This window comes from Ursus americanus, chromosome 30 (assembly GCF_024610735.1).
Source record: "Ursus americanus isolate L20-20 chromosome 30, mUrsAme1.1.p, whole genome shotgun sequence".
NCBI lineage: Eukaryota > Metazoa > Chordata > Mammalia > Carnivora > Ursidae > Ursus > Ursus americanus.
Genome location: NC_142156.1, coordinates 29,252,607 through 29,275,607, shown reverse-complemented (window position 1 = coordinate 29,275,607; position 23,001 = coordinate 29,252,607). Strand labels below are relative to the sequence as shown.

At 43.6% G+C, this 23,001-nt stretch overlaps 1 long non-coding RNA gene across 2 annotated transcripts; it reads left to right on the top strand.

Moving 5' to 3' along the window:
* Positions 1-5,118: 5,118 nt before the first annotated feature.
* LOC148107475 (uncharacterized) lies at positions 5,119-22,746 on the top strand. Of its 2 annotated transcripts, none has more exons than XR_015722301.1 (3): positions 5,119-5,463; positions 19,343-19,436; positions 20,073-22,746. It is a non-coding gene; the product is annotated as an uncharacterized LOC148107475 (long non-coding RNA). The 2 variants fall into 2 exon arrangements; XR_015722300.1 differs by having other exon boundaries at positions 20,070-22,746.
* The last annotated feature ends 255 nt before the right edge of the window (positions 22,747-23,001 follow it).

Genomic DNA, 23,001 nt, shown 5'->3' with positions numbered 1-23,001 from the left:
GCGCTTCTGGGAAACGGGAGTTACTAAGCAGCGTGGACATCCAAAGTACAGAAGATGCATGGGTGGGAAGGCCAGGCCATTTGTGATATGCTTAGAGCACTAGGTGCAGATGCTGGAATATAAAACTAGATAAAATAGTGGAACTAGATGCTGGAGTGTGAGATGGGAGGCTGAGCTTGAGTTTTATTCTCTGTAGACTGGGGAGCCATCACAAGGCCGCATTCTCTTGGGATAGCTTGCCCTGGGTGCATTGTGGAGAACAGCTATAAAGGGGAGAAGCATGCGGGGAGGGGCTGTTGCAGGAAGTGCCAGTGAGTTGGAGTGGGGGCTGAAGCTGGGCATGGTGGGGCATGCAGGGAGAAGATTGGTATGGAGGCCGTGGAGTGGGAACTGGAGGTTGGGGGAGGCTCATGGGGCCCTGGGAAGGAGGACTAGAGATACCCAGTGGCAGTTTACTAGCTAAGTGGAATGGCAGTTCACTTAACCTTGGTAAGCTTGTCTTCTCATATGCCAGATGGGAATGGCAGTACCCACTTCATGATGTTGGGGTGATTCACTTGACAAATATTTACTGAGCACTTTCCAGTGTTCTAGGTGTCCAGGATACAGCTGGCCTACTGCAGTGTAAAATACACAGGAAATACATACAGATTAAGTTCAAAAGAGAGGGCATACTTAGAGGTGCAGATTTGGCTACCATCCACCTTTAGCTCCCAGAAAAGAGGCAGATGAGCACTGAGTAAACAAGATTCCCCCAGTTGCAGGGCAAGATGGAGGCTGGCCCCCGGGAGGAACTGAGTGCTGGTCTATGTCTGAATGGTCTTGGCAAGGCCAACTTTAAAAGGATGGTTTGGGACTGGATGATCTCTAAGCTCTTGCCTTGTGTCGTAACTTCTGGTGATCACTTGTGTGCCTCCATTTCTGTGTGTGGAGGAGCTGACTCTGAGTTTAGTTACATGGAACCAAGATCGTAGAGGTCTGCTGGGAGGACCCTGGGCCTGTGGAGCTCTGCCAGGGGCCTGCCTTTCTCTCAAAACATATCAGGTGTTTTCCAAGGATCGTGTATTTGCTAGGTGCCTCAGAGGGGACTATTGACTTTTATCACCACTCTTCAGAGTAGGCTAATTGTTGTTCTGCTTTATAGTTGAGAAAATTAAGGCATAAAGAGATCGGGTACACTGCCAGAGGCTAGACAGTTACCTGAAGGACTTTTTCTTGTCCTTGACCATCTGAGCTGTGTCCCAGACGTATTTCAAAGCTCTGGTCAGGTCAATGTAAATAATACATCAGTGTGATGTTTAAAATGAAGTAGCAGCAATAATTTATCCTATGTTAATTTATAAATAAAGTTGGAGTTTTTATTCATAATTATTAACCAAATTTAAAATCTTCAAAAGCTAATAAAATAGTGGTTAATATTTATTGAGTGCTTCAGAAACATAGTACAATTGACCCATGAACAATGCCGGGGGTATGGGCACCAACCCCCCCATAGTTGAAAATCTGCATATAACTTCAGACTCTCCCAAAATGTAACCACTAATAGCCTACCATTGACATGAACACTTAACACATATTTTGTATGTTATATGTATTATATACTGTACTCGTGTAATAAAATTAGCGGAAAGAAAATGTTAAGAAAAACATAAGTAAGGGGCGCCTGGGCTAAGCGTCTGCCTTCAGCTTGGGTCATGATCCTGGAGTCTCGGGATCGCGCCGCACATGGGCTCCCTGCTCATCAGGGAGTCTGCTTCTCCCTCTGCCTCTCCCCCTGCTTGTGTTCTCCCTCTCCCTCAAATAAATAAAATCTTTAAAAAGCATAAGGAAGAGAAATACATTTATGGTACTTTCCTACATTTATCAAAAAAATCTGTGTGTCAGTGGACCTAATGCAGTTCATACTTGTGTTGTTCAGGGGTCGTGTGGACATAGGTACTTCATATGTATTTTCTCATGTAGTCTTCACAACATCCTCATGAGCTAGTTGTGATCATTACCACCATTTTTACTGACAGTAAAGTTGGAGTAAGGTTGGAGTGAGGTGGAGTAAAGTTGCAGTAAGCTTACAGTGAGGTTAGAGTGAGGCAGAGTAAGGTGGAGTAAGGTTGGAGTAAGGTTAGAGTAAGGTTCGTAAGGTTGGAGCGAAGCAGAATAAGGTTGAAGTAAGGTGGAGAGAGGTGGAGTAAGGTTGGAATAAGGTTAGAGTAAGGTTCGTAAGGTTGGAGCGAAGCAGAATAAGGTTGAAGTAAGGTGGAGAGAGGTGGAGTAAGGTTGGAGTAAGGTTAGAGTAAGGTTCGTAAGGTTGGAGTGAAGCGGAATAAGGTTGAAGTAAGGTGGAGAGAGGTGGAGTAAGGTTGGAGTAAGGTTAGAGTAAGGTTCGTAAGGTTGGAGCGAAGCAGAATAAGGTTGAAGTAAGGTGGAGAGAGGTGGAGTAAGGTTGGAATAAGGTTAGAGTAAGGTTCGTAAGGTTGGAGCGAAGCAGAATAAGGTTGAAGTAAGGTGGAGAGAGGTGGAGTAAGGTTGGAATAAGGTTAGAGTAAGGTTCGTAAGGTTGGAGCGAAGCGGAATAAGGTTGAAGTAAGGTGGAGAGAGGTGGAGTAAGGTTGGAGTAAGGTTAGAGTAAGGTTCGTAAGGTTGGAGCGAAGCAGAATAAGGTTGAAGTAAGGTGGAGAGAGGTGGAGTAAGGTTGGAGTAAGGTTAGAGTAAGGTTCGTAAGGTTGGAGCGAAGCGGAATAAGGTTGAAGTAAGGTGGAGAGAGGTGGAGTAAGGTTGGAGTAAGGTTAGAGTAAGGTTCGTAAGGTTGGAGCGAAGCGGAATAAGGTTGAAGTAAGGTGGAGAGAGGTGGAGTAAGGTTGGAGTAAGGTTAGAGTAAGGTTCGTAAGGTTGGAGTGAAGCGGAATAAGGTTGAAGTAAGGTGGAGAGAGGTGGAGTAAGGTTGGATGAAGATGGAGCAAGGTTGGAGTTGAGGTGGAGTAAAGTGGAGTAAGGTTGGAATGAGGTTGGAATAAGGGTGGAGTGAGGTATATTAATGTTGGAATGAGGTAGGGTAAGGTTGGAGCGAGGTGGAGCAACGTATACAGTAAGGTTAGAGTATGGTGGAGTAGGGTCTACAGTAAGGTTAGAGTAAGGTGGAGTGGGTTGGAGTGAGGTGGAGAAAGGTAGAGTAAGTTGGAGCGAGGTGGAGCAAGGTTGGAGTGAAGTGGAGGAAGGTTACAATAAGGTTGGGATGAGATAGAGTGGGGTGGAGTACAGTTGGGTTAAGTTTGGAGTAAGGTAGAATAAGGTTGGAGTGAGGTGGAATAATGGAGTGAGGTAGAATGAGGTAGAGTAACTGGCCCAAGGCATTCGGTCAGTGAGAGGCAGAACCAGCTATTGAACTCAGGATGTTAGGCCTAGAACCTCAGCTCTTGACCACTAAGCATATCATTCCTGATGTGATTTGTCTTTGAGATCTTAGTAGGAACACTGGTAATTCAGTAGCCAAAATTGTTTTATTTTTTGCAAGATCTTTGTACACCTTCTTATCCTTCTTTGTTGTTCAAGCTAAATAAGAGGCAGCTTTTCTCCTCACTTAACTGAAATGGGAATTTGCTGGAGGACTTGAGGGTGTGCACAAATTGTGCAGCTTTGGGTTTGCCGAAACTGAGGCAGTAAGTAGCATTGGTCTCTGCCCATGGGAAGGAAACACAACTGAGCCGGCGTCCCAGGGTGGGCCTCAGTGTGGTCGGTTCAACGAATGGTGTTAGTGTGAAAACTCACAAAGATTTGGTATATGCGTAGAAGATAACTTTCTGAAATTCCATTTTTTTTCTGAAACATAAGGTCCGGTGACTCGAACACCTCTGAATTTCTCAGCCACTGGCTTAATCTGGGAAGGCTGAGGGCCACCTGCCTTCATTACCATCTCTGACCATGTGGCTATCATCTGGCCTTCCAGACTCTCAGGTATAATGGTAGAACTGGAGCCCAGGGGCAGCTGGGGAATGGGGTCCAGGGCAGCACTCAGAGGAGGGTGTTGAGGGAGTGGAAGGGCTGGAGGTGAGCTGGGGTAGGGGTGCGGGGGCGGTGGGATGGCACAGGAGAAGCACAAACTGGGCTTCTTTGCGGTGTTCTGGGTAGTGTCCTGCTCGGTATATCTGGCTAACAGACTCAGTGGGATGCGGCCATGGAATCTGGGTTGGTAAGTGGATAAGGCATTGGTGCTAATCATCTTTGAATTTATTATTGGACTTAAAAAACCACTTTCACATGCTTTTAAATATTGACTATTAAAAAAAATCTTGTTACTGGGGTGCCTGGATGGCTCAGTTGGTTAAGTGTCTGCCTTCGACTCAGGTCATGATCCTGGGGTCCTGGGATTGAGCCCCGCTTCGGGCTCCCTGCCCAGTGGGAAGTCTGCTTCTCTCTGCCCCTCTGCTCCTCTCCTCACTCATGATGTCTCTCAAATAAATAAAATCGTTTAAAAAAATCTTGTTACTCAAGCCTCTTTTTCCCTCAGACAATTACGTGCCTTTGGCATATGGGATTTTTGCCTGAGCTGATGATGAAGAAGATGTGTGCCATGAGCCCGTACTGCCTCCAAAGTGATGGCTGCCAAAACTAACAGCTGTGAAATTATTTGTGACTGTTACGGATAAACATATTTGTCCCTACTCATTATATGATCCGTAAGTGCTAGCAGTTCCGATCTGTAAAACCGTGATTTATTCTCCCCAGTGTATTTCTTAGTTTGGAAGTGGACACAGAAACCATGGCATCGTTTGTTTTCTTTGGGACCCGAGTTAGGAGTTTGGGCCCCATTATCAGGCAGGCCTTGGCTCCTCAGTCTCTGCAAGATCGGGCTTTCCTGTTTTTGTCATTCTCAGTTTACTTCGTAGGCATGCTTTTGTGTGGGGAAGAAAAATACCCGCGAAGGAAGCTTCTCAGAGGGCGACCAGGTGCACAGTTCAGCCAAGTAGGTGACTCGATGGGACGCGTCTCTTTGTGTTTGTTCGGGCCGGGAAGGGTGTGACAGCGCACTGGGAGATATTCGGCTCACAGCCAAATAACTTTTCCACCTGAGGTACGAGGCCGCTCTTCCGAGGGGTCCAGCCTCAGCTGCTTGAGAAACTTGAGTGTGTGGGAAGCAAACAGCGTACTGCGTGCGTGATGGCCGCGCACCGTGTGCGTGATGGCCGCGCACCGTGTGCGTGATGGCCGCGCACCGTGTGCGTGATGGCCGCGCACCGTGTGCGTGATGGCCGCGCACCGTGTGTGCTCCGAGCAGATACCCGGGGCTGCTCTGCGTGCGCGTGCATGTGCAGACGTGTCACTGTGGACGTACTGAAGTTTCCGTGAGTAGGACAAGAAAAAGAACAAAGAAGCAAAAAGGTGTGAGGGGTGGAGAGAGAAATGGCAGCACGTTGATAGTTAGCGAAGCTGAATGGCGGCCACACGGAGATTCCTTACACTCTTCTCTCTGTATGTATTTGAAAATTACAAACTAAAAAGTTTAAAAGTATGTGCAGTATTTACATCATTTGTGTAAATGTCTGGTCCATACGGTACTTGTGGCACCCCGGGTTTTGCTGCAAATGCTGCGATGGGTGTTTGGGTCAGTGAGAATTCTCTACTTTCATGCTGCTCAGAGCTGATGGGGGACAGATATGAATCTAACATCACTTAAATACTGAATATCAAACAGGTATTCTTTGAAGCACAGAGATGGGGTATGAGGAAAAAGTTGAATAATGGAAACTGCTAGGGGGAGGGAGGACTACTTCACAGAAGGTCTGACCAAGCCAAGGTCTGAAGCATGACTAGGAATCAACTGAATGGCAAGGAGAAAGGGAGAAGAAAGTTCTAGAAGGTGGGACTGGCCAGGGACATGAGGCAAGTCAGGGTGATGGAGCCCAGGGTGATGGTGGCTGGGAGGTGGGCCGAGGCATGTCGCTTGGCCTTGTTGAGGAATTGCACTTGGTCCCGGGAGGGACGGAGAGCCAATGACGAGCTGAAGCAGCCCGTAGCTGTGGCCCCACCTCCCCTTCTCAGACACCATATTGGCTGCAGCACAGAGAGGGAGTGGAGGGCAGAAGTTGACGTGCAGGTGAGACACCGAGGCTGTCTGTGGTGAGGTGGAGGTGCGGCCAAAGGTGTGTCTAAGAGCTAGAATCTAAGCTGGTGACCGTGTAGCTGTGGGTCAGGAGAGGGAGGGTCAGCATGATGGTGGTAGGCTGCCATGTGCTGAGATGCGACACTGGAAGAGAAGGCCTGCTGTGGAGGAGAAGTCCTGTGTTGGGTCTAGTGGAGGTGGAGAGAGATATTGCTAAGGCCATTGGTCGCATGTGTTGGAGCTCAGGGCCAAGATGTGGCAGAGGGAAGAAGCTGGCAACTTCTCGCATGTGTATGTTACTGGGAGCCAGAGCTGCTCGGGGAGAGGCACTGGTGGCAGGAAACCAGGACAGGACAGGAGTGCCCAACTCCAGCCCAGCTTGGGTTTTTTCCTTTTTAAAATTAAACAAGTTGTACTTAAGCATGCTCATCATAAAAATGTTAAACCATAGCAAGTATGTCCAGATACACACCCTTACAGACCCTGTATAGTTATGCACGGGTACGTACGTCTGTGCACACACGGCTTTCTATTTTACCTGTTTGCCCACACCACCAACTCAGCAGCTTGTTTGCTTCGAATTTATTTCTCCTGATTTTTCTGTATTATAAAGTCTCCCCCTAAAACCCTGTCTTCCAGAGGGCATTGCTGTTAACATATTCCTTCAGCTTTTTCTCCTAGGCCTATGTGGTGTCTTCTTATACAGACGCATCATTATTTATTTAATGGTTCCTCTGTTGAAGGACACTTAGGCTGTCTACAGATACTTGCTATTAAAAATAGTGCTGCAGTGAAGGTCCTTGAGGGCATGTCTTCATTTGTGTGCATTTGGGAGTATTTTGGTAGGCTGGAGTCCTCCAGGTAGAATCACTGGGTCAAAGAGCACGCACACTTCAGAGTTTTAACAGATGTTGCCTGATTGCCCCAGCAGGCCTATTCCCCTCCCCCGCCCCACACGTGCTTTAACCAGCATTGGATTTTACCTTTCTGAGTTTTTTCCTAGTCTGTTGGGTGAAAAAGCTCATTTTATCGAAAAGCTCATTTTATTACTTTAATTTACATGCCATCTATTACTTGGAAATTTAAGCATCTCTTAAAATGTTCACTGGTTGCATTCAATTTTCATTAGAAAATTGTATCTTTTGCCTATTTTTCTTTGGGATTACTTTCCTTTTTTTTAGTGAGCTGCAACAGTTCTTTATATAATATGGATATTAATTCTTAATACTTCAACTCTAAGGATGCACCCAACTTAACAGCAGTCTGAGAAAATTCCCTTCTTCTGTGTCACCCCCAGCACCCTGTGTCTGTTGTCACCAGGCCCCACTTGCTCTCCTCTGAATCTTCTTGACAACTCTGTTTTTGGTCCTTTAAATTTGGGGACACATTACAGAGCATCCCCGGCAGTGTACCCATGGGGTAAGGCAACCTGCTTAGGGGCTTATGCCGAGGATAGAGCCCTGGTCTCTGCTTCTACAGCAGCCTTTGGATGATGGGATGGTGGGTGTCAGGCCCAGAAGACCTCCCAGGTCAGACTTCATCTGGGCTATCATGGGTGAGCATCTTGGGACCCATCTTCATTACTGTCACAAGCTTCACCCCTGCTTGTGCTGTTGGTTCAGTTTTCCAGGTGACCAGTGGGGAAAAGAGTGACTATCCACGTCATAAAGATATTCAGTTTGAAAATGCAGGATGCAATTCTCAAGAACGCTTCCAGTGCTCGGTGCTGTGGGCCCCTGGCCAATCCGTTGAAATTAGATGCAGGTTGTGCCATATGATGGTTTCAGGAGGGTGTGAGCCATTGCTAGAAGCTTCTTAGCGTGGGGTGTTGTGCTTGTTGGTTCCATAGAAGGGAGACCAGAATTGCAGTGATTTTCTTGACTATTTGCTCTCTTAAGTTTCTCTGGAGGGTTCTGACATTCATTTTCACTCATTCACATCTTAGGGTGAATTATTTTAATTCAGGTACTTTCTTCTTAACACCTTGAAGAAATCAGCTTAATGTGCTTGGAAGTCCCCAGTCACCTTAGTTTTGGTAATTGGCTTCAGAATGTACTGAGAACCCTGATTCCCTGGCATGTCAAGTGCTGTGCTTGGGAAGCCCTGTGGGAAATATGAGCAAAGTCAGACAAATCTGTTGTCCAGGGACTTTCTCTCCAGTTGTATTCAAGATAAGACATAACTGTACAGTCCCTCTCTGTGCACACCCACTGCAATGACAGTGACTGTGGCCTATGCGACCTGCTGCTCCTCCACTCCCACTGGCCACCTTGGTCCCCAGCAAAATGGCATGTTCCTGCCTCAGGGCCTTTGCATGGACTGTCCCTGCTATCTGCAATGGGCCCTGTCCCCACTTACTTCTCCCGGGTCGCTCAGATGCTCCTTTCTCAGTTCCTAGCACAGGACCTGGTGATCAGTAGGTACATGGTAAGTACCTGCTAGAAGAAGAAGTGAGCAGCTCTAGAATGAATGTGGAAAGTGGGGCCCCACTGGAAGAGTCCCTGGTCTCACTGGGCCTCGGGTTTCTGTCATCAAGAGACCTGTTTCGCTCCTTCATGCACTTGGCAGTTCTGACATTACTGGAGTCCAGGAGAAAGGGGGCCCTGAGAATCAGCCTCTGCCCCCCTGGGGCTCCTCAGAGGGTATGAACCTGTGCATGGGGCTGGAGGCCAACTTCCCTCCACTGCAGAGCCCAGCTCTGTACCCCGAGGATGGCCTGTGTCACTGCCCTCCTTGGGCTGGTTTCTTGGCACCTGTTGGCTGCCAGGCTATGGAGAGGGCCAGAGCTGGGTTCTTCCTGTCTTCTACCTGGGGCTCCAAGGGCCCAGTTGGGTGGAGTCCCTCTTTATCCTTTGGGAAAATAGTAAACTGTGGTTAGGATGTGGTTAGTGATTAGTCAGGCCTGTTTAAAGGCAGATGTCCATGTCTCCTAGATGCAAGCCACGGTCTGTCCAGGGCCTGCAAGTCCAACTACCCAGCCCAGCCTGGTCTGGCCCGGCCACACTGTGGCCTCACAGAACACCCGGCCCCCCAGGACCACCCTCACTCAGCTCTGCTTTCAACTCTGCCCACATTTTGTGCTCCCCACAACTCCCCCCCACCCCCATAGAACACCTGCTCCCCGATGCTCTTCATGACAGAAGAGGACCTGGTACAGTGTAGTTTCACAATAAATACACATCAAGTGAACAAATATACAGAGTTCATTTTAAGACATCTGGCTGAGCTCAGCTACATTAGGGTTGAGTCATTTCTGCTGAGATGATCGCTCTTTAGATTTTGTCTAGAGAGCATTATGAACATTGGATATTTAGAAATATTTAGATATTTTCTCCAAGGAGGAAAAAAGGGAGGAAGCTTCTTTTTAAAAACAACTTTGTTATAGAAAAAATAAATATATGCACAGGCAGAATAGCATATTGACTGCCCATGACCCAGCCCCGGCCCTAACAGGTCCCAGTTGACACCCATCCTGTTTCATCCAGCCCCCCGTCCCCACTCCTGGATTAATTAGAAGCAAACCACAGATATGCCGTCCTTAAGTATTTCAGTTTGTGTCCAAAAGGAGGCTTCCAGAAGGAAAGCCTGAGGGAGAGATGAACTGCTATTCTCATATTCCGCTGGCCCAGTAGGATGGTGCCCAGCACGCTGTGTGACCCACCCTGAGTGGGTGTGTGTGCTGTTTGCATGACATCCAAAAGAGGCAAGCCTGGCTTTAGCCACTGCACAGGTGTCCCCATGATCATTTCCTTCCTGTGCTGGTCAGGGACACCATCACCAGCTCAAAAACTCTGAGGGGTTTTCCTTTTTTCCATTTCCTTTCATGGTTTTAAAACAGGAAGAGCGGTACCTCGATCTGATAACTTCATTTACTATCAGAGTTGGTGCCACATATTTATAAGAAAGTGTGGTCAGAGTCATGAATATCATTAATTTGAGAAATGCTAATGTTCCAGTAGGATAGGAAGAAACAGATTTTGTTCTTTTTTTTTTTTAAGATTTTATTTATTTATTCAACAGAGATAGAGACAGCCAGCGAGAGAGGGAACACAAGCAAGGGGAGTGGGAGAGGAAGAAGCAGGCTCACAGCGGAGGAGCCTGATGTGGGGCTCGATCCCATAACGCCAGGATCACGCCCTGAGCCGAAGGCAGACACTTAACCACTGTGCCACCCAGGCGCCCCCAGATTTTGTTCTTAGGTTATGTACAAGTTGTTTTCTGCCACATTGCTAAACGTGGATTCTTACATGAATGATGAAGAGAAATGTAACTCTCATATTTCTACACATTGAATCACTTCAGTGGAATGTCAATAATTGTTAAAAATTGTGGTGCTGTGGGGCGCCTGGGTGGCTCAGTTGTTAAGCGTCTGCTTTCGGCTCAGTGCATGATCCCAGGGTCCTGGGATCGAGCCCTGCATCGGGCTCCCTGCTCAGTGGGAAGCCTGCTTCTTCCTCTACCACTCCCCCTGCTTGTGTTCCCTCTCTCACTGGCTGTCTCTCTCTCTCTCTCTCTGTCAAATAAATAAATTAAAAAATCTTTTAAAAAAATTGTGTTGAATGGAAGAAAAAATGTGGCTTTGGATATGACATCATTTTTTTCTTTCAGCTTCTGATGCTCAAAATAAAACATCTCTCAGCAAAACCAAGATAAGGAGTGTTTAAAAAAACCAGAATGTTACTCAACAACAAAAAACCAAGCAGCCCGATTGAAAAATAGATAAAGACTTGAACAGGCCTCCCTCCAAAGAAGACATACAAGTGTCCAATAAGCACATGGAAAATGCTCATCACTAGTCATTAGGGAAATGCAAATCAAAACTATGATGAGATTATCACCTCACACCCCTTTAGAATGGCTACTATCAAAACAAAAAAATAACAAGTGTTCAGAGGATGTGGAGAAATTGGAACCCTTGTGCATTGCTGGTGGAAATGTAACATGGAAAACAGTTTGGCAGTTCCTTGAAAAGTTAGACATGGATTACCATATGACCCAGCCATTCCACTCTTAGGTATTTACTGAAAAGAATTGAAAGCAGGACTCAAATAGATAAATGATAGCAGCATCATTTACAATAGCCAAAAGGTGGAAACAACCCAAATATCCATCAGCAGATGAATGGATGAACAAAATGTGGTTTATACGTATGATGGAATTCAGCCATAAAAGAGGAAGGAAATTCTGACACTTGCCACAACATGGATAAACCTTGAATGCATTATGCTAAGTGAACTAGAGTAGTCAAATTCATAGAGACAGAAAGTAGAATGGTGGTTGTCAGGGGCTGGGGGAAGAGGGGGTGGGGATTTATTGTTTAAACGGTAGAGAGTTTCAGTTTGGGAAGATGAGAAATTTCTGGATATGGATGGTGGTGATGGTTGCCCGATAACATATATATATTTAATGCCACTGGATATACACTTTAAAAAAAGGCAAAGTGGTGGAGTAAGATAGATCATGCAAATGTGAATTTTATGGGACTACTGGAGTGGTTATAGTAATATCTGACAAAGTAGATTTCAGAGCAAGGACCATTACTAGAGAAGAGAGACAGATTTCATACCTGTAAGGGGTCAACTCACCAAGAAGACATAATTATTTTAAATATATATATATACCCAATATAGAGCTTCAAAATACATGAAGCAAAAACTGACCAAACTACAAGGATGAGTAGAGAAATGCACACTCATGGTGAGCGATTTCAACACTTTCAGTAAATGATAGAACAAGTAGGCAGAAAACCAGTTTAAGGATACAGAATACAGACTACCTGAGCAACCATTTTAAACAATTTGACTTAATTGACATAGTATGTTCTCTGACCGTAACAAAAATTAGAGATCAATAACAGAAGGACACAAAACCATAAATACCTGGAAATTAATACATTTTCAAATAACCCATAAGTTAAAGAAGTCACAAAGTAGATTAGAAGATATTTTGAATTGAATGATGATGAAAAAATAATAAAATTTGTGCCGCTAAAGCAGTATTTAGAGGGAAACAACTTTAAACTTTTGTAGTGGGTAGAAAGAAATGTCTTAGAAACCATGATCTAAGCCTCATATTTAAGAAGCTTAATAGAGAGAGAGAGAGAGAGCAAATTAAACCCAAAATAGAAGAAAATAGTAAAGAACCAAAACCAGTGAAACAAAACAGACAAACAGTAGGTAAAAAATCAGTGAAATCAATAGCTGGTTCTTTAAAAGAACAATACAACTGAGAAACCTCTAGTTAGATTGATTAAGGAGAAAAGAGAGAAACACAAGTTAGCAATATAGGCAATGACACAGGAAAAAAAGATTCCACAAACACTAAAAGGGAAATAGGAGAACATTATAAACAACCTATACTAATCCAAAAACTTGGATAAAACAATCTACCTTACATACTCCAATTATCAAAATGGACTCAAGAGGAATGAAATAATCTGAGTAGCCCTACAGGAACTAAAGAAATTAAATTTGTATTAAAAAAACCTTCCCACAAGGAAAACTCCAAACCCATGTGGCTTCAATGGCGAGCTTTACCCAACATTTATGGAAGAAATAGTGCCAATCTTACCCATAATCTTTGAGAGAACAAAGGAAGAGGGAATACTCTCCAACTCACATCACGAAGCCAGCACCTCCCTAATACCAAAACCTGACAAAGATATCAGAAGAAATCTACTGGCTGGTATCTCTCAGTAAATAGACATTAAAATTCTTTCAAAATATTAGCCAGTTGAATCCAGCAACATAAAAAAGACTATAAACCATGGACAAGTGGAGTTTATCCCAGTAATGCAAGAGTGATTTAACATTAAAAAATCAATGTGATTTACTATATTAGCAAACTAAAAAAAAAAAAAAAGATCATCCCAATAGTTGCAAAGTGGGGAGGGCATTGGCAGAATCCAATACCTGTTCATGATAAAAAATAAAATAAAAAAATCTCTCAGTAAACCAAGAAGGGAAGAGAATTTCATAACCTCATACAGGACAAATACTAAAAACCTAGAACTAATATCATAGGACAGAAAGAATACTTCCTCCTGAAGTCAGTAACAAGACAAGGGTGTCTGTTCTTGCTATTTTTATTCAACACTTTAGTGGCAATGCTAGCCAGCTGAATAAGACAAGAAAAAGAAAAGCATATAAATTGGAAAGGAGTAAAACTATCTTTATTCACAGACAACATATCCATCTTAGACAGGATGTGATCATGTACCATGAAAACTCCAAGGACTCCACAAAAAAAAGCTACTAGAATTAATAAGTGAATTTAGCATAGTCACAGGATACAAAATTAATACTCAAGAATCAGTTGTTTCTTCAAATGCTGGCAATAAGCAACTGAAGTTGAAATTTTAAGAAATACCATTTACAATACCATCAAAAACCACAAACATTTAGGGAGAAATATAACAGAAGGTATGCAAGAGAGGAATGCTAAAAATTACAAAACATTACTGAGAGAAATTTAAAAAGACTTAAATAAATGGAAAGATATGCCAAGTTCATGAATGAGAAAACTTACTATTGTTAAATTTCTAACTTCCCCCATATTAATCGGTAGATTCAATGCAACCCCAAATAAAAATCCCAGCAGCTTTTATGTAAAAAATGTCAAGTTCATTCTAAAATGTATGGGGAAATGCAAAGAACTGAAGCCAAAATTTGTTAATCAAAATAATTTTGAAAATTAAAAACAGGGGCGCCTGGGTGGCACAGCGGGTTATGGGATCGAGCCCCACATCAGGCTCCTCCGCTATGAGCCTGCTTCTTCCTCTCCCACTCCCCCTGCTTGTGTTCCCTCTCTCGCTGGCTGTCTCTATCTCTGTCAAATAAATAAATAAAATCTTAAAAAAAAAAAAGGAGTTGTAAAACTTACACTATCTTATTTCAAAACTCACTACAAAGTTATAATCATCAAGGCAGTGTGGTACTGGCATTAAGGTAGACATATAGATCAGTGAAACAGAAAAGTCCAGAAATAAACTCACAGATACATAGTCAATTGATTTTGACAAAGTTGCCAAGGGAATCCAATGGGGGAAAGGATAGTTTTTTCCAACAATTGGTGCTGGGACTATTGGATATCCACATGGGAGGAAATGAACCTTGATCCTTGTCTGATAAAATATACAAAAATTAACCAAATGGATTGTAAACCTAAATGTAAAAGTTAACATTATAAAACTTAAGAAAACATGGAAGACAGTATTTGCCACCTTGGCAGATTTCTTAGGAAATGAAAAAGCATAAACCATAAAGGAAAAAATGATTAATTGAACTTTATCAAAATGAAAAACTTCTTTTAAAAGCACCTTTAAGAAAAGGAAAAGATGAGCCAAAAACTATATTTGACAAAGGGCTTTTATAAAGAATATACATGAGGAACTTGTAACACAAAAGTCAGAAGACAAAGAAAACTTCATTATGAATTAAAAGATTTGAGCAGATGTTTTACAGAAGCTATACCAGTGGCCAATGAGCACATGAAAAGATGTTTAATATCTCTAGTTATAAGGGAAATATAAATTAAAATCACAACAAGGGGGCGCCTGGGTGGCTCAGTCGTTGGGCGTCTGCCTTCGGCTCAGGGAGTGATCCCAGGACCCTGGGATCAAGCCCCGCATTGGGCTCCCTTCTCTCCTGGGAGCCTGCTTCTTCCTCTCCCACTCCCCCTGCTTGTGTTCCCTCTCTCACTGGCTGCCTCTCTCTCTCTGTCTAATAAATAAATAAAATCTTTTAAAAAATCACAACGAGGCAGCACTAGACATCCATTGGAATGACCAAAATTTAAAAGACCAACCATATCAAGTGTTGCCAAGGAGATATACATTACTGTTGAGAGTGAAAAATGGTATGATTGGAAAAGCGGGGCAGTTTTCTCATCTCTTAAACATTTATGTGCTGTTTACAACCCAGTGATTCCACTGCTAGATAATACACAATAGAAAACATATGCAAAGATTCAGACAGGAATGTTCACAAGCAGTTTTGTTTAATAATAGCCCAAAACTGAAAACAATTTAAATGTCCATCAACATATGATAAACAATTGTGGCATAGTCATGCAGTGGAATGCTGAGAGCAATAAACCATAGAAGATGCCACAGATGGATGAATCTCACAGACATTATGTTGAGTAAAAGAAGTCAGACCAAAAAAAACGTACAGGCGGTGTGGTTCCATTTATAGAAACCTCTAGAAAGGACAAATCTAAACTGGAAGGACAGGAAACAGGTCAGTGGTTCCCCTGGGCCTGGTGTGGAGGGTGAGGGGATTGACCAGAAAGAGTCACAAGGGAACTTTTTGGGTGTTGGGAATGTTCTGTCTTGATTGTGACAGTGGCTACTTACACAGGCATGCACACTTGTCAGAACTCATTAAACTCACTTACTAAGTGCATTTTATTGTGTGTAGATGATACCTTGATAAAGCTGATTCACAAAAATCCTTCATGTAACTGAGGTTAAAAAAAAACTACTGATGTACAGTATACCTACTCTATATTTTCTTTTTAAGATTGTATTTATTTATTTGACAGAGCTCACAAGTAGGCAGAGCAGCAGGCAGAGGGAGAGGAAGAAGGGCTTGATCCCAGGACCCTGGGATCATGACCTGAGCCGAAGGCAGATGCTTAACTGACTGAGCCACCCAGGCGCCCCCCTACACTGAATTTTCTAAAATAACCACAGTTTATATTAAAAAGAAGAAGAAGAAGAAGAAGAAGAAGAAGAAGAAGAAGAAGAAGAAGAAGAAGAAGAAGAAGAATGGTTCATAAAGATTGCTACCATTTTTAAAGGATCTATTTACCCATATGCTTGTCCATGTCGATCAGTGCACACAATCTTCTTGTAAAGACCCATGGTTGCCCCTGGTGTTGGGGGATAAGTGGAGTAGGAGAGACACTTGAAATTTTCATCATGTGCATTGGTTTCCTAACAGAAACCAAAACTTGTGATCGATCTGTAATTGATCACACCAGAAAAGGTGCCATGCAGCCTGGGACTGGCCAATAAATGACCTGGAAATAGTATTAAGGAAACCAAAGTGCTGGATAGTACAGTCCTAGATTTCTAGTCTGAATGATGAAGGTGAGTCTTCCCAGGAGTAGCCTCCTGTGCCCCCGAGAGCCAGGGGCAGTGTGTGTCCTGGCACCGCCACCAACAGGCCGTGTGGCCCTGGCCAACCCCGTGTTGCTCCCATCCACACTTTCTGAAACACACCCAAGTCACAGCAAAAATCCAATTTGTTTGAGGATGAGGGTTTATTTAACATAAGAGTGTTCACATAAGCCGAGGCTGTGTGTCTCCCCAGTCAAGATGCTGCATTTGTCCCCTTACGTTGTTGACTGCAATGCAGTAGTCCCAGTGGATGGTCGCTCGGTAAAATCCAAAATAATCTAAAATATGTTTCCCAGGGGGTGGGGGAATGGGATAGGCTGGTGATGGGTAGTAAGGAGGGCACGTATTGCATGGTGCACTGGGTGTTATACGCAACTAATGAATCATGGAACGTTACATAAAAAACTAGGGATGTACTGTATGGTGACTAACATAATATAATAAAAGATAAAAATAAAAAAATAAAATAAAATAATCTAAAATAAAATCCAAGAAACGAAACTTTGGTGACTTCAAGAATACAGTTGAACTTATTTTAGGGAATGGGATGTAAGGAAAAGCTCACAGATTTAGAACCGCATATAAGTTTTTTTAAACCTTAAACTCATTAAGTAATAGATTGATGAGGTAGACATGCATGTGACTGCAAAGCTTTGTTACTGGTCAAGTCCATGAACTTCTCTAGGATAATCCCTGCTCCAAAGGAAGAGAATACATTTACCTAAAGTTCTGATTTTTAAAAATTTTCAGGTCAAATTTATTGAAGTACAATTGACATACAATAAAATGCATTTGTTTTAAATGAACCGGTCATTGTTACCACTATCACCATCCAAATCTGCAACATTCCCATTCCCTTGGGAAGTTTCCCGGTGCCCCAGTCTCCCTGAGCCTCCACATTCACAGCCCCAGGCAAACACCTGTTATCAAATTTGTGACACCGGGGATTAGATTTATCTTCTTTGAGCATTTCACGTAAGCGGAGTCATCCAGTGTGCACTTGCCTAGCACCTTTCTCACCCGATGTTCTTCAGATTTGTCCATGCCGCCGCAGGTATTCCTTCTGGTTGTTGAGTAGTACCGTAGTCCTCAAACAATTTTTAAAAATCATTGCCTGCTTCCTCATTACCTGCTAATAACAACTGGAAAAGTGATGAATGAGAGCTTCCTGGAAAATTAAATCAGCATGCAGAGCGGTCACCTGTCCAGTTTACCAAGCCAGAAACCTAGGGATTATTTTTGGTTCCTCCTTCCATTTTCCAAATCCAAGAACCGCCATGTCCAGTCAATTTTAATCTCCTGATCTCTCTCAAATCGATCTTGTCAGCCACTGTTATAAGCAAGCCTTCATTTCTCACCCGTATTACTGCAGAAACCCATTTTGCTTTGGTCTTGCACCCCACCCACCCGTTCTCCATCTTTAAACCAGAATGAATTCAACTGCTCTAGGGACCTCATATAAGTGGAATCATACGGTGTTTGTCCTTTTGTGTCTAATTTATTTCATTTAGCATGTTTTCAAAGTTCATCCACATTATAGCATGTGTCAGAATTTTCATTTATCTGCCTATCTATCTATCTATCTATCTATCTATCTATCTATCATCTATCTATCTATCTATCATCTATCTATCTATCTATCTATCTATCTATCTATCTATCATCTCCCTATCATCTATCTATCTACCTATTTGAGATAGCTAGCAGGGGGAAGGGCAGAGAGAGAAGAAGACTCTCCATTGAACAGGGAGCCAGACACAGGGCTCGATCCCAGGACCCCAGGATCATGACCTGAGCTAAAGGCAGGCACTTAACTGGCTGAGCCACCCAGACACCCCAGAACTTTTTTAATGGCTGACTAATATTATGTTGTATGGATAGACTACATTTTGTTAATCCACCTACTGATGGATGCTTCAGTTCTTTCCACCTTTTGGTTATTACAAATAATGCTGCTATGAACATTGGGGTACAAGCATTTGTTTGCGTCCTTTCAATTCTTTTGCATGTACACCTAGGAGTGGAATTGCTGGGTCATGTGGTAAATTCTATGTTTGACTTTTTGAGGAACCACCAAACTGTTTTTCACAGCGGTTAAACAATTTTACATTCCCACCAGTAGTCCAGGAGGGTTCCAATCTCTCCAAAATTTCTGATCTGGTGAAAAACAATTTCAGGAAACTTAAGCACTCTGTGCCTCAGTTTCCCCAATTCTAAAATGCAGGAGATGATATTATCATCCTAGTATGGTAGTGAAATTTAAATGACCAAATGTATGTAAATGACTTAGGGCTTGCAAACGTGAATGGTATAATAAATGCTAGCTGGTATCATCGCTGTTGTCACTGTTAGTGAGGATCAGATTGCCTGAAATCTGCAAACTTTGCAATCCACCCGCCTTCCCTGGGTCTCCTAGGGCTCCATAGAGACTGTAGTAGAAGGGCAGCACAGTGGGCCAGGGGCCGGAAGCTGGGGTTGAGTCAGACGAACCCCTGGAGATGTGCACAATGAACAGACATCATGGAAGGGGCCACGTAGCGCAGGGGAGTGGCAGCACATCCCTTCCTCTGATGGAGCAGGAAGGGGAGGCTCACAGAGGCTGAGTGGTCCTGGCTCCTGCCCTTCTCTTTTCACACATGCTTTAGGAAGCACAGCAGGCAGTAAGGCGCATTGCTTCTCATGGATGTTAGGTGTGTGCAGAGAGCCTGATGGGATCAACTTAATAGTGAGAGCAAGCCCGAGATGATGCTGCAGGTGTCCCTGACCGCGACCTGAGCATGGGATTCACACACCTGGTTTTAATCAGGATTGTTTTCAGCAATTTGGTGACTGTGGTCAAAGTATATGCATGTTCTCTCAAGATCTCTTGAACAAGACAGTGGCCCAGTGTGAATGCTCTATGTTACTTGGTGCTGTCACCCAACTGTTACTGCTATTCCCCTGGGCTTGTCTACAGTGAAGATCTGTAGCCCTCAAACGGCAAACTTCCAACACTATAGCAGTATAAATTTTCACGTTTTAAAAAATCGGCATTTACAAGGCAAAAATACGTGTGTTATGTTGTGGGGGGTCTGACCAATACTTTTGCATATCTTCACCCCTAATGCATCTGCTGTGCATTTCAGCTCCCCCTGAGGCCACGGACAACACAGGCTCTGACCCTCTGGGTACACAGGAAGTCTGCCAAGAAGGGCTCTGCTCTCACCCTTGTGGGAGACGGTGGGTCACTTCCTGGTTCTTTCCTATTATTTTGTTAAGTTTGAATAGGACTGATGACTGGGTGTTAGGTATTTTTTCTAAAACCTTTTGAATTATTAAAGTTTATTACAGCACTTGAAAAAAATGGAAAAAGTTCATGTCACTCATATTCCCACCATCATAGCATAATAGTTGCCTTTATCTCTCCAGGCTTTCTTCTAGTCTTTTCTCTTATCGACCCATATTTGACATTGTTGTAATCACCATATGTGGGCAATTTAGGTTCTCTCTGCTCAGCTTTGCTCATAAATATCTTTTTCATGTCACTTTATTTATTTTTAATATCTGTATGATAATCTCTAGGGTTAATATATCATCATTTATTTAGACATTCCTCTATAATTGGCATACAATTTTCCCTAATCTGCCATGATCATGAATTTTATTTTATTTACCTATCCTTGGTTTTATGCAGTGTGTAAAAAATATAGACTTAGGTTTAAATTGTTAAAACCTTAATTAAAATGAGCCCCAGACTCAATTGCATTCAAATGACTGACATGATTCTACTGATATCTATTTTGAATAATGAAAATCATTTTTCATAATTTATCCTTTGGAACCTGTGTTTTTTATTTTTATTTATTTTTAAAGTAGGTTCCAGGGCCAGCATGGAACCCAAGGTGGGGCTTGAACTCACGACGCTGGGATCAAGACCTGAGTGAGCTGAGATCAAGAGTCGGACTCTCAACCGACTGAGTCACCCAGGCGCCCCTGGAACTTTTCTAAGTAGGTCAGGTCACAGAATTCTAGCCTGGGTGTGGCCATCCTCCTTCATCCCTCTTTATATCAGACTTCTAGAGAGAGCCACCAGGAAAGCGTGCCTCCCTCCCGCAGCATCATTTTGGAAAGACAGCACCCCTTTAGTGAGGGCCACTCTCAGGGCTGGACACATGGCTCTCTGGGGCGGTGTCTGCATGAAGCTGGTCAAGCACAGGTGCATGACTGGACTGTCCCGGTGACGGACACACTGAAGTAAAGTCAACAGGAGGGGGTAACTGTAGTGCATGTATCCTGCCCCCCTAAGCAACTGGAAACCTGGACATTTTCAGACATTGAAAAGCAGGCAGCACAGAGCTGTGATCCCTGAGAAAAGAAAAGGAAGAAAGGTATGTGCTAATGTTGCCCTGGATTTCTGCCTGGGGCTACTTTGTGGACCACGGCTCGGGGAACAAGGACCTAAGTTAAGTCATGTCTGGTGGCTTAGCTGGCTTTAGGAACAGGAGTGTAGGGACTCAGTGGTGATTTGTGCGACAGAGTCCCGGAGAGAAGGGAATTCTTCAGGGAAGGAGCTCCAGAAATCCTCACAGGGTGCTCTGAGCGTTTGTGAGTCCCTGAGCTGCCCGTGTGTGGTGTGAGATGCCATGAAGATGGACCAAGAGCAAATGCCAGCGAGCTGCAAGGAGGCCAATCCCAAGAGCTCAGCCACAGCGGACAGCTAACTCTCAGTGACCCGCAGACACACCGTAGAGACTCCGCCTTAGTAGTGGGCTGAACAAGCCCTAGGGTGAGTGTACATTCAGCCTCCCTAACAAAGCTTAAAAATAAGCCTTGTAAGGGTCAAGCTAATAATCGCAAGGGTCTTAAATGCCCGCCTAAAGAGGCACAGAAGAAAGGAAAACTATAGATCAAGGTCCTTTGTGAACACAGATGTGAAATCCTCAATAAGATATCATCGAGTCTTAACTCAGCCATGTATAAAAATGATAATACATCATGGTCAGTAGAGTTTATCCCAGGAATAAAAGGTTGGTTCAACATTTGAAAGTCAATCAACATAATTCTTCGTATCAACAGACTCAAGAAGGAAACTTTTATGATCATCTCGATAGATCTAGAAAGAGCATTTAACAAAATTCAACATCCATTTGTGATTTTAAAAGAAACTCAGCAAGCCAGGATTAAAAGAAATTTTCCTTAATCTGGTAAAAGCATCTAGCAAGCCCCTGCGCCTAACCCCATGCTTAAAGGGGAAAGACTGGATGCTCTTCCTCATGATCAGGAACAAGGTAAGGATGTCTGACCTCACTGTTTCTATTCACCATTGTACTGGAGGTCCTGGGAAATGCAAAGGCAAGAAAAAGAAATCAAAGGTGCACAGATTGGAAAGGAAGAAATAAAAACATCTTTACTTGCAGATGACATGATTTTCTATGCAGAAGACCCAATGGACTCTATGCAAAAGCTAAGACTAACAAATAAATTTAGCTGTGTACTAGCAACAACCATCAAAAGTTGAAATTAAAAATGTTTTAATTTATAATAACACCAGAAAACACAGAAAACATGAAATACTTAGGAATAAATCCCACAACATAGGTGCAAAAACTTTTTGCTGCAAGCTACAAAATACTGGTGAAAGAAATCAAAGAATTCCTTGAATAAATGGAATGATATATTGTGTTCATGGGTTGGAAAAGTCTGTTCTCCAAAACTGATGTAGAGATTAAACTCAGTCCCAATCAAAATCTTAGCAGGCTTTTTTGTAGAAATTGGCAAGCCAATTCTAAAATTCACACTGAAAGACAACTTCAGCGGAGAACAACTCTTTCATGGGTTTGCATGGGTCTTTCCAAGGACACACAGCATCTGATCTCGAGACTTACTACAAAGCTACAGTCATTAAGACGGGGCAGCACTGCAGAAGGGATGGGCACACACGTCAATGGAACAGAACACAGAGTCCAGAAATAGCCCCATACAGATATGGTCAATTGATTTTTGACAAAGCACAAAGTCAGTTCAGTGGAGAATGGATTGTTTTGGTTTGAAAATCCTTGCAGGACATCTAAAGGGCAGTCAGAAGGATATATGGTCTGAAACTCAGGGAGGGCTTCTGGGTTCCAGAGACATAATTTGGGAGTCCTTGAGTTAGAGGTAGAAGGGAAAGTTGTGGGAAGGTGGGAAATGCCCAAGTGGGTCGAAAGATGGAGGAGAATGCCAGGGATGGCCTTCTGAGTCTAGGATGGGACAGCGACAGGACCATGAGACACCCAAGGCAGAGACTCACAGGCCTTTATTTAATGCTGAACATATGGGAAGGGGGGAGAGCTCCCACAAAGCACATGCAGGATGAGAGCAGTGGGGGCAGAAGCAGGTGCCCCAGAGATAAAGAAGGGGAAAACGGGTGAGCAAGAACCATCTGAACAATGTGAGTGTCTACAAGTCCAAGCAGCGCCTGCTGCACACCAGCCTGGTGTCACCTGCTCTGCAGGGAAAGAACCAGCAGCCACGGGGTTTTCATTCCTAGTGGCCTTTAAAACAACACCACCACCACCATCCAAAGGGCTTTCTAGGTGCCAGACAGTAGTCTAAAAGCTTCATGAATATTGAATCACTTTGCCCTCGCAACTCTCTGAAGCAGGTATCATTATCCCCATTTTGCAGATGTGGGAACTGAAACCACATTCTGCACAGTGACGCTAGGCTTGGAGCCCATGCCCTTCCATACCGTGCTTCGCCGCTCTTGGGGTGATGAAAACAATGGCTCAGGAGGCCCCTGAAGGTTTGCACCTTGTGCCTGGTC